Consider the following 13,171-nt stretch of genomic DNA (forward strand, 5'->3'; position numbering starts at 1 on the left):
TAAGAAGTAAATGGTTTTCCCTGCTTGTTGCAGAAAATATTTGTGCTGTGACTAATGTAATGTCAAGTATCAGCTTGTCAAGTTATCTTCATGCTATTTAACTTAGCTGGTTCTACTGCCATTCAGTGAGATTAAGAGTTTAATTTTGTACACAACTTGAGTTTTATGATATTCTAATTGTCACATACTATAAGTGAGCTAGAAAAACACCTTGTAGATACATTACCATCATGATTGCTTTTGTTTACCATTTTAATTCCAGTGACTAGCACAGGGCCTGCCATATAGTATGTAAAGACTCAAATACTTATTTAATATTGAAAATTGGTAGAATAAGAAAGCTTTGTATCCTAAGACTATTCTATTCAAATTGACAAAAAGAAATCAGTTCAGAAAATATGTGGTCTATTGATAAGGTATAACTAAAATCATCATTTATTTCATAGAAGTCATCTTCTCTTCCATGATTGATTTGCAAGGGACATGAGGTAGATAAATATCTATACTGTGAATCAGAGCTTCTCCACGAGGATGCCACAAATATGTTACAGTGTTGCCTCTCTTTAAGAATAACCATAGACCTCAGCAAATATCTACTGGTATCATCAGGAGCTTCACAGAGGGAGGCTCAAGAGGAATTTGCCACATACTTGCCTGTAGACAGCAAATACAAGGGGCAACAAACCAGTGCTCACCACTTTGATGCATGGCCAAGGAGGTTCTATGAATTGTCACCTACCTCATCAACCAGCTGTAGATACTCTCTTGCTCCTGAGCAAGGAGTCTATACTATTACCAGGGAGGCTATCCCATGTCCTAAAAACATGGAAAACATTGTTCACTATCTAAATGACTGCCGATGAGATCAAGGAGAGACCCGGGGGAAGGAGAACAGGCAGGTATGTGGAGGTACTACTCTACAAATACATGTGATTCCTTAAGTTAGGGCACTATTACTTTTAAATTTGATATAGAAGACTTTAATTGTGCTCAAAGTCTAATCATACTACCAATATTTAACATTTCTGACTGAAGAATGAAAAGGAATGATGTATTTTTATGTATCATTTTTCCTTATATATGTGGATGGTGCCAAAAATTGGATTGCAATTTTTTTTTACCATCTACTTAGGCAGAGTTTCTTGATGATAGTTACTAGTAAGAATCTGAAGATACAATCACTTAAAACTCTGGGTAGGCATTGAATATCACCACTTCAAGCATAAAACTAGATGTAAAAGTTTTATGTTTATGTTGATGGCCCATACTGAGCCATGCCCATAATATGTTTTATATTTTATTTTTAAAACATTATTTAATGTACACAAAGTGAAATTAATTTTAATGCCAAACCACATGCAGACAACTCTCATGGTTCAGTCCAGGGTTAAATTATCTTAGTCATTTTCTCCATGTGCCATAATATATAAGAGTTCAGGGAGTAATGCTGTAGGGGAACTGAAAACCTGGTTTATCAAGTAAGAGATAGTATAAATTTATGCATAATTAATTTGTTCCATTGTGTTACACAGCAGTAATTTACTTTCAAGACGTGTATCAAAAATCCCTTGATAAGTATTTATTAGATAAGATTTAGCAGTGATATACTCTTAAAATTATATGTATATATGTGTATGTGAAATTATATGTAAAATTATATGTGTATATGTGTGCATGAATATATATATATATATATATTTACTCACTAATTTTTATAAGATATTTTACAGCAAAGTAAAAATATTGTTAAGATTACATTTTAAAAAACATTAAAAGATCAACCAGAGGCATAGCTTAAGGGCAATAGCACTCAACTAACTGAGAAACTGAAAATGAATGCTTAACTATTGTATGTAGAAAGCAAATGAAAATTAACTTATTAATGGTTGCTCGTGCATAGCTTGGAGAGAAGGAATCCAAAATAATACTGGGAAAATATTAACCTACTTCACCTCAATTGATCATGAAAGATTTGGGCCAGCATAAGTCATGCCTTAGGACTTGTTTAACATGCAAGTTATAAAAATAAGGTGTTCTTATGTCTGATAAATGCATTAATAAACTCTATATTTTTTCTCATTTTACAACTTGCTATAATACTCTGGTATTTATTAATCCTATAAAAATAAAAGTGATAATGGAAATAGTTATCCACATGATTCTAGAAAAGACATGTGTGTGGGGATATGTGTGCATTTTTCTTTCTTTTTTTTTTGAATGAGTATAGTAAAATCCTGAATAAAAAATTAGTAATATTTCTACTATCATGGCTTTATTTTACCAGTGCATAAAATCTTAGTAATGGAATAATAGAATCTGAGAACTGAAAGGAATCATCTATCTTAGTTCCTTATATGGCTGAAGAAAGAAAGCAGGAAACAGGTTAGATAACTTTCTTGAGTCTTTAGTCTCTCTAATTTTTGTATAGCCTCCCTCAACATAACTGAAAATACCAGTGAGAACAGATCTCAACGTTTTCCAGTATACAAAAACAACAAAAACAAGAGATAATATTTATTGAACTATCAACATATGCAAGAAACTGCTTGAGAAGCTTTTATATAAATTATCTCATTTAGTCCTAGCAACAATACTACATGTTGGAAATACCATCAGAAGAGGAAACGCAGTCATTGAAACGTTATGTGTGGTTACTGATTATGGAGCTATCAAGTAGTGGAGACAGAATTTGAACCTATGTAGTTTAGTTCTCTAGATCCAATAGACTCTCTCACCACAATTCAACCCCTTTCCATAAGCACAGTAGAGTATTAATAACATCCTATACCTCAGTTATAACCCTTTCTATTCCACTTAAGGAAGCATATATGAGTATTCACGAGCAAAAGTAAAGTTGTAAGAGTGTTTGCACGTGCACGCGCACGTGTGTGTGTGTGTGTGTGTGTGTGTGTGTGTGTGTGTGTGAAAGAGGGAGAGAGAGAGAGAAAAAGGGAGGGAGAGAGGCAGATCCAAGATTTGACTTAAAATTTGGGTCTATTTATCAAAATCATTCCCAGTATCAGTTTAAAAGTGAAGAATGAATTTGATTATAGCACATTGGTTATGCCTGAATATTTAAAGAACAGGATTTTAAGGACATTAATCCTTCTCAAGAGGTGATCTGGAACCTGAACTTTTGTGAAACCTGGGCTCTCCTCTCCTTTTTACTGATTAAAAACTTTTACCTTAGAGATCTAAAAGACTGGTTCCTTCTGTTTCTGTTCTCTTTTGTTATAACCAGAAGCCCAAGTTACCAAGATCATTCATATCAGAAGAACACTTACCATCATATTATTTATTATCTAATCTAATTCTGTTGCACTTTCCATTAGCCCACATCACTGTAACCTCTGAAGCTCATGGTCTCTCATCACTAAAGGCACCATGTGCCCTCAACTTCTTTTCTGAAAGTTTTCTTCACTGTAGGGTCAGCTGAACCCTGGATGTATGCTGAGTCTCTTCACCTCCTCTGAAGTGGAGGATGCATTGTCCCACATCCATTCACCTTAGGACCTAGTGGTGGAAAATGTGTCCTCCATTTACCCTATTGCTGTTTACAAATCATCTGGTATTTTGGCATTGTACTTGAGAAATGCTTCCATAAAGGAGAATTTCAGACATTTGATAAATGTGACCATATCATAATTAAATGGGATCTCTTGGTTATGAGGCAGATGTTTCCAACCACACAGCATTAATTTAATCATAAAATATAACTCATACTTTTTCATACTGGTGTCTTTATACACAAAGTATTCTTCTCGTTTCCTCTTCTGCTATGGTGATAGCTCACATCATAACACAATAGGATCGATACAATGACAGCTAATACGGTAATACTATCCCATGCAGACATACCAACTCTTGGAGAGTGTTAGAGAACTATGTCACTGTAGAGAAAGAGCAATGCAACATAAAAGTAGGATTGTCAATTGTAAAACCCCCAAACCCCAAAATGATACTTTCCTTGTTTTATAATGCTAAAACAGAAGTTTCTAGAAAGTTTTTCTTTCCACGTAGAATGAAAACTTTGGCAATTATAGAAGAAAACATTGTCTTAACTAAATAAAGTTCTAATGCTCCCAAAGAAATCAAATAGGTCAATCCAAAATGTTATTCTAAGGACGGGCATTTTTTCATGTTCTCACTCTGTGCCATATTGTGTACACACACATATTCAATTATATGTACTCCATATGTATTTTATACATTATATTAATATAATTTTGTGTATATTATAAATGAATTATATATACATATTATGTGTATATATACATAATATGCATATATATGTGTGTATATATATACATATGCATATATATATATATATATATATATATATATATATGTATGTATTTTAGCTATTTGGCCACTTAATTCTACTTCCTTGTAGCCTACACAACTGGTAGAATAATAATTTCTATCATCATCTGCAATTGTTTCATCCCTAAAATCCTTTTCTAAAACAATTCTTCTTTCCATTTTTCCATTTCATTATATCAGTCTCATCTTCATTCCAATTTTACTTGTATACTTGTATCCCCTATACTCTACAAATGGGCTATTTTTCTTCCATAGCTACAAAACCCCCAGTGTACTATCAATTCAATTCAATGGCTATTTTGGTAATAACCTATTCTCCTAACTCTGCTGGTCTTCCATTATTTTGCCAAGGAAAACTTTGTCCCTGAATAACTCAGGTTTTATCACTTCTACTTTTACACATAAATACCAAATGCATCTGGAGAAAATTACACATTATCTTTACTTGGTGTTATAAAAGTATGATTTCTAATGCCAAAAGGGAAAATAATAAAGAAAAGATGTAAAAACAAATAATCTTGCCTCTGGAAATGAGAAACCAAGTTAGTGTTCTCAGTTGCCCATTCATTTCTATGTGAAATAGGAGCCAAATTATCTTCTGCAAAAGTGGAAAGTGTGAGAAATGTCATAAACAGAAAATAGATATGGGAAAAATAAAAAAAATGTCTTTTTTATTGTAGAAAATAGAAATTATACTTGACGATTTTTGTCTCTATTTCCAACATATGTGTATGTTTGTGTGTGTATGTGTGTTTTACTATATACCATATGCTGCTATTTTCTGAGAACACAGTAGAAAAGAAAGACACATGACATTTACCCTCAAGAAGCTTAGAATTTATGAGAAGAGATAGATATTTTTTCTTTAATTTCTTTAATGTTTATTTAAACATTGGGAGAGAGAGAGAGAGCAGGGGAGGGGCAGAGAGAGAGAGAGACAGAGACAGAATCCGAAGCAGGCTCCAGGCTCTGAGTTGTCAGCACAGAGCTCGATGTGGGGTTCGAATCCACAAGCCAACCCACAAGCCTTGAGATCATGACCTGAGCCAAAGTCAGAGGCTTAACGAACTGAGCCACACAGGCGTCCCAAGAAGAGATAGATATTTTAAGGATAGGAATTATACAAATAATTATTCACTTATAGTTGTGATAAGTGCCTCAAAGTAAAGGCAGAATGTAGAGTGAATGCATGAAATATAGCTACTTGACATAACTTGGAGTGATTTCCTGAAAACTGAAGAGAAAACGTTGCCAGTTGTTAAAAAGAAAACATTATGGAGTAGGAGAAAATAATATTTCAGCATTAAAGTCTAGCATGTAAGAAGGCAATGAAATAGAAAGGATTTTGTCTGCAAATAACATAAACAAACAGAAAAGTCTCATGAGGATAGTAAGCAAGAAGAAGATTGTTTTGTGATGAGACTGGGATGCCTGCTTGTCAGGAGGCATGTTTTGAAAATATGTTTAGACCTTTTAAGAATTTGGAAGGTGTGATGAGAAGGCATTTAAGGGCTACAAATAAGTGAGTGTGATGGAAATATCTACATGTTAGCAATTTAATCTAGTTGCTCTATGGATAATTCTTGGTATGGAGAAGACAGCATCATATAAGTAGATCTATAGTAGATTACTGCAATACTCCAAATAAAAAGTGATGATGGATTCCATGGAGAGAATGTGGGTAAAGATGGTCTTTCTTTTTCCCCTGTTGTGTCAGGATGTAATGCCTGAAAAAGTTGTAGTTACCTTACAACCAGCCTGTGGGGATAAGGTGGGGGGGATGCCATGCCACTGGAGGCAGAGGAAGATATGGAAAGAACCAGGTTCTTTGATAACAGATCACTGAATCCTTGAAACAAGCCTTAAGTCAAACTAGGATGTCCTGTTATGAGACCTGAGGCTTAGAGAAAAGATTTCTATGACAGAGAAGGGACTGTAGTAAAAGCTGTCCAAGTAATTTCTTAGAGAATGAGATTTCTTCAGGACTAGAGATTCTTTTCTTGAGTTAGAAAAAGGCCTTGAGGGGTTTAAGCAATGCCTTGAAAGTTTAAAGAATAAGAGACACTTTCCAGAGAGTGAGATGTTTTGATTAATGATTTTGTGGGTGACAAGTTTTGAACACTGATAAGAAGCCAAGCTCTAAGAAAGGATAGCTTCACTGAGGACAAAGTGGTCAAAGGAATGAGAGCTTTGAATTGAATAGATCATCAGTGAAATTTGTACACTTCTAGGATGATAGCAGAAAAATTGTGGTAGGAAGGAAGAGAAATGTGAGTTCAGGATGGAAGATTAAATAATGAAGAAAAGTGACAAGGAACGAAATAAATGACAGAAATAAGAAGGAGAATGTAATTGTATAACCATGAGTCTCGATGGAGCAGGGGGAGGGACAGTAATATAATTGGAATGACACTGGAAACAAGACCTTGATGTATATGAGATGTGAAAGAATGTACTGCTTACGCTTGAGAACACAAAGTAAATGGCGTTAGTGAAAGCTAGTTGACATTTGAGGTTCAGAGTAAGAAATAAAATTCAGAGGTAGAGCATGAAGGGGAGTTTAAAAAAAATTTGCAGCAAAAATTCTGCAAGACACAAGAGAAGATTTAGCTGGAATGGGGAGGTTACAAAAATCGGATACAAAGCAAGAAAACCCAAGTCATTCTAAGGATTATAGTAGACTAGAATATAAAAAATAGGGAAGGGTGTTACTACATTACTCATTGATTCATGATAGACGCATTAGAATTGTGGCAGATTTCTTCTTGATGATGTCTTGGAGGGTTTGGTTTATGATAAATTGTCTGCATTCTGAGAAAAAAGTCCTGCCGTTTGTTATGGAGCAAGGTATCATTTTCTTCTGCAGGAGTTGGCATCTGCAAGGGCTCTGTAACTGTGAGGGGCTGAGAAAATATATGTTTTGTTGGTTCCTGGAGAAAATGAAACGTCTCCAAGAATTCTAGCCTTAGATTTCAAAAGAAATTAAAATGAGATTGTCAGTACATTACTGTTAAAAGTCTGTATACTAAATATTATCAGTCTGATTAACAAACCATTCTGTATCAGCATAGAATTTTTTAATCCTATCTTCGTGTCTGCTGTCAGAGGACTCAGGCTAACAGTACCAACTTCCAGTAGCAGGATTAGACAAACAAACAAACAAACAAACAAAAAAACATCATAGATCCTAAAGTTGATGCCATGGACATCATACCAATAAATTTTAAAATTTAAGTAAAGTTGATAAACTCATTGAAAAAATCATCTCTTACATAAATTGAATCCATGCTAAAAAAACTTTCTCATAAATGTAGTTCCAAGTCCTCACATCTTCACAGCTGGATCCCACAAATATAAAGACAACATAGCACCTATTTCAAACAGTTTTTTTGTATTTTGTTTTTTTTTGCAGAAAGTGAAAAAGAAAAAAAAAATCCTTGTGATTGATTTTATGTGGTTTGAATAAATTTGGTACCAAAACCTGACAAAGATTTTACATGAAAGCAAAATTTATGCCAGTCTCTGATAAATTTTAATGCAAAAATCCAAGCAGAACATTAGCAAATGAAAGCCACCATAACATAAAAATGGTAATGTATTACAATTATTTTTGGAAATATAAGATTTGTGTTGATTATGTTCACAGAATATAAGAAAAATTGAATGATAGCCACAACAAATGCAGAATACAAATTCATGATAAAAACTTAGCAAAGTAGGAACCGGAACTTTTTAAACCTGATTTCAAACATCTACAAACATCTGTAGCAAACATCACACTTAACGAACTATTATAAAATTTTCCCTGGAGAATATTGCAGTGATGTGTCATTTTTATGTGTTGGGGGAATCAATATTAAAATATAATTATCCACCAAGTTACCTATATCAATCTATATAACTTATGCACTTCTGTTTTAAAATATCTAGGGTATATTTTTTTGGTGGCAAAATTTTTAAAAATTTAAATTTTTACAGAAATTCAAATTGGCCTAGATTATCCAAGATAATCTTGAATACAAAAAATTAAATTGTAGAATAAAATACATTAAAGAGCTAAAATAATTAAGATTATATCATATTGAATGAAGGATAGATCAATCCAGAAACAATACACACAGTCACTTGATATATCACTTATAATGAAGAGAACACTGCAGTAGAGTAAGAAATACATAAGTTTTCAATAATTTTGCTGAATTACTTGCATATTTACTTGGGCCACTACTTCACATCATATGTAAAATCAATTCCATATAGCTTATAGATTCAAATGTGAAAGACAATACAGTAACAATAGAAGATAGAAAAGCATTACAGGCCAACTTCATGACTTTGAAATTCTTAATGTGAACGAAACTAAACCACAGTGTCAGGAAAGTATGTGCAATATATATTTGCATATATGTTACCTATAATATACATCAGCTATAAATATATTGCTATGTATCTCCAATAAATTAATTTTAACTGGAATATATAAAGAACTACTCGGCACTACACAAAAGGGGATATTCCAATGGCCAAAAAAAAATGGTGTTCAACATTATTAACTTTTTTGGGGAAAGAATCAGATTAAGGTCTGTATACAACTACCGAAGTGACCAAAATTGGTATAAATCGAAGATTCCAGGTTTTGGCAAAATATGGAGATTAGGAAACAAGACAATGGAAAACTTATTCATGCATATTTTACAGAACACATGTTAGAATAGTATTGTTAGTTACATTATTCATAATTGCCAAAAACCCATCAACGATGTCTTGGATTAATTAATTGTGGTATGTTAACAGCATAAAATACAACCATAAGAATGGAAAAACAATACAAAACAAAACAAAACCCAAGACTACTGTTATGTTCAACAACATGGATAAATCTCACAGTGTTAATCAAAAGAAGACAAATACAAAAGAAATTTATTGGATAAATGCACTTATATAAAGTTAGAGCACAATTATGACAATATATAGTGTCAAAAGTTTAGTTTTTATCTGGTAGCAACTGGAATGAAGCAGACAAATGACTGTTAGAATACTAGTAATGTTTTAATTTTTGATATGGATGGTTAATACCTGGATTTGTTCTCATTATGAAAATTCAATCTATTATACTCTTAGGAATTGTGAACATTTTGTAGTTTGCATTAATTTAATTTTATTTAAATTAAAATGAATTATTGCAGCAAAAAATTCCAGAGCAACTTTAAGAGTGAGAGAAATTTATCAGAAGTTTCCAATAGAATTACCCTCCTTTATAATTGGCCAGCATGGTTTTTTGTGAGCGTTACTATCCCTTTCAAGGGAATGGATTTATCAGATTAGCTTGAGCTAATCAAAATCCATTCTCTGGGGAATATGGCTGGATGATACAAAAACAATATTAAGATTCTGTTAACAAGGAAAAATTACTGTAATGGGTTTTCATATAGCAAGTTAAAAAAAAGCTATTTATCCTCTCATGTACAATTTTATAATAAGATGCTTTTAGCTTTGCTCTGGAGACAGACATTATAAGAAATATCTTGGAAAGATGATCGGATCTATGAGCACTCACCCTTTACTATTCTTTTTTATAAAATACCACCCTCTTTATATGATTCCTTCTGTCTTTGTGTCAACAATCCTTCTTGGAAGGTTGTTTAAAAAATGTACTAATATATGTATTTGAATGGAAAAGTATGTTTGTATTTCTGCAACGAAATTACTTTGCCCTGACTGTACCATATTTTATTTGTAATAATTGTGTAGCTATAGAGATTAATGCCTTAGCTATCAGTTAACTTAGTTCCATTTGACTATTTTTCATGTCATACATATTTTCTACTTATTCAGTCAGCATAGACTCTGCTATACAAAGGGCCAGTTTTGACTCAGTTGAGTGGTTACTGAATGGTTCATTACAGGTAACTAGTTCATTGCACACTCAAAATAATTTCAATGTGTTTGTGTAGAGGTGTTTTAACAAAATATAATTTAGATAAATTTATATTTGTATCTACAATTCTGAGCCAGGGCTGAGAATACAATTACTTCTAAACTTTCTATATTTCATTTATTCAGCAAATATGTCCTAAGCAGCTAATACATCCAGGTACTCAACTAGATGTCTAGGAAAGAGTAGTGAACAAAGAGCAAAAATATCTCTGTCTTTATAGAGTTTACATTTCATGGGGAAAAGGTAGAGAATAAAAAATAAGAATAATACAAAATAGAAGTGACTTAGGTAAACATATTACATCAGTAAATGCTGCAGAAAAAGGAAAAGGTAGAGTACAGTAGAGGGCATTTGGGAATACCAGAGAGGGAGTAGACTACAATTTCCAAAAGGATGATCAGGAGAAGCTTTATCAGAGACATAACATTTGAACTAAGACTTAAAGAAAGTTAGAGAAGTAGACACTAAAGTCTGAGTGAAGAAAAATCCAGTCAAAGGAAACAATCAGCACAGATTCCTCTAAGGCTGGAGTATTTCCAGTGTGTTGAAGGGAGGGACAACAATGATGCCATTTTATATGAGGTAGAGTGATCAAGAAGGAGAGTAGTAAAATATGAATTTAGAGAGTAATTGGGGCCATCACCAAACATTATTAGAAATTTGACATTTATGCTGAATGAAAGTATTACAGTACTTTGAGCAGAAGAATGAGATAAATTGAATTCCACTTAAAAATGATCAATCCATTGATCATGTGAAACATGCTGTGTTTTGTAGAAAGTATGAAGAGAAGGGCAAACCCAGGAGAAGCTGTAAGAAGATTGTTTCAGTAATCCAGGCAATTAAGGATAATGACTTAAAGAAGGATAAGTAGAAATAGGGTGAGGAATTATTGCATTTTACATGGAATATTTTTTATTTATTTTTATTTATTTTTAAAATTTATTTATTTATCTTGAGAGGGGGGAGAGGCAGAGAGAGAGGAAGAGAGAAATCCCAAGCAGGCTCCACACTGTCAGTGCAGAGACCGAAGCAGAGCTTGAACCCAAGAACCATGAGATTATGACCTGAGCCAAAACCGACAATCATACACTCAATGGACTGAGCTATCCAGGCACACTCCCATGGAGTATTTTCAAGGCACAGCCAACAGAATTCCCTATTGGACTAGATATGAGGTGTGAGAGGAAGAGAAGAATGAAAGTTTTTATTTTGGACTATAAGCTGGAAAAATGAAGATATTGTCAAATGAAGTACAGAGTGAAGTATGGGAATGACGTATTGGGAGTAAAGTATGAACTGGAACAAAATGAGTGTAGTCATTGGCCTATGGATGCCATTTCACATTATGAAAATGAATTAGTTCCTCAGGAAAGTGAATGGAGCTTGAGGATAGATTAGCAACATGGACTAAACCCTAGAGTACTTCAATTTTCAGTTGAGAACAATAGGAAGTATTAACAAAAGTACTAAAACAAAGTTGAGTAGGGAAAAATCCAGGACAGCATGGTGTCATTGAATTTAACATTGAGTATGATTTGCATGGCATATTATGCTTATACTTTTGATCACATTTAATCCCCAACTATGTCACCAAGAGAGTCACTTTTATCCCTTATACTGCCATATTTAAATACAGATTTTTTATAAAGTTTATTTCTTTTTATTTTGAGAGAGGCAGACACAGTGTGAGCAGGGGAGGGGTGGAGAGAGAGAGAGAGAGAGAGAGAGAGAGAGAGAGAATCCCAAGCAGGCTCCACACTGTTAGTGCAGAGCCCAATTCATGGCTTGAACTCATGAACTGTGAGATCATGACCTGAGCCAAAACCAAGAGCTGGATGCTTAACCAAATGGCCTACCCAGGCACCCCTAAATACAGCTTTTAAGAAATAGTGAAGTGGTGACAGTTTTGTTCTTTCCTCAAAACGTAACCAAATTTTAGAAAACAACTTTTAATTGGTGTGTATGTAAAATTTGTCTTGAAAGTCAAATAATGCCTACAATACTATTTGCTAAATTATGTATAAGAATACTAGTTTAAAACACTTGTAATTGTAAGGGGTGCCTAGGTGGCTCAATCACTTAAGCATCTGACTCCTGATTTCAGCTCAGGTCATGATCTTGCCTCACATCATAAGTTTGAGCACTGCATCACTTGTGATTCTCTCTCTCCCTCTTCCTCTGTACCTCCCTGCTCACTCTCAAATAAATAAATGAGTAAAACATTTGTAATTGTAAAAACACATTTCATATGAGAATGTCACAGAAACTAAAGCAAATACAAAGTTAATATATCATACATTCTCAAAGGTATATATTTTTATGTGTTTTTTCATGTAAAAATACCTCTTTGAAAGTGTAGATTAAAAAATCATGATGGTCAAAATAAAACAGATAATATACTTCATGAAATGAAACGAATTGCCAGATAAATATATGCAAAAGACATATCTGATAAAAGGCTATTATCCAAAATACACAAAGAACTCTTACAACTCAAGGGTAAGTGGCTCTGGCTGGCTCAATCCGTAGAGGCCAGTGACTTTTGACCTTGAAGTCATGAGTTTAAGCCTCACATTGGGTGTAGAGTCTACTTTAAAAACAAACAAACAAACAAACAAGAAACTTCAACAATAAGAACAGGAAGAACATGGTAAAAAAATGGGCAGAAGACTGAAGAGACACCTCACCCAAAGAAGATACATAGATGTGGCATATAAGCATATGAAAAGATTTTCACATCATGTCATTAGGGAGTTGCAAATTAAAACAACAATGAAATACTACTACACACTTATTAGAATGGCTAAAATCCAGAACACCAACAACACTAAATGCTAGCTAGCCAGGAGGTGTCAAGATGGCGGCGTAGGAGGACGCTGGGCTCACCGCGCGTCCTGCTGATCACTT

Source organism: Prionailurus viverrinus, chromosome B3, assembly GCF_022837055.1.
Source record: "Prionailurus viverrinus isolate Anna chromosome B3, UM_Priviv_1.0, whole genome shotgun sequence".
In the NCBI taxonomy this organism is placed as follows: domain Eukaryota; kingdom Metazoa; phylum Chordata; class Mammalia; order Carnivora; family Felidae; genus Prionailurus; species Prionailurus viverrinus.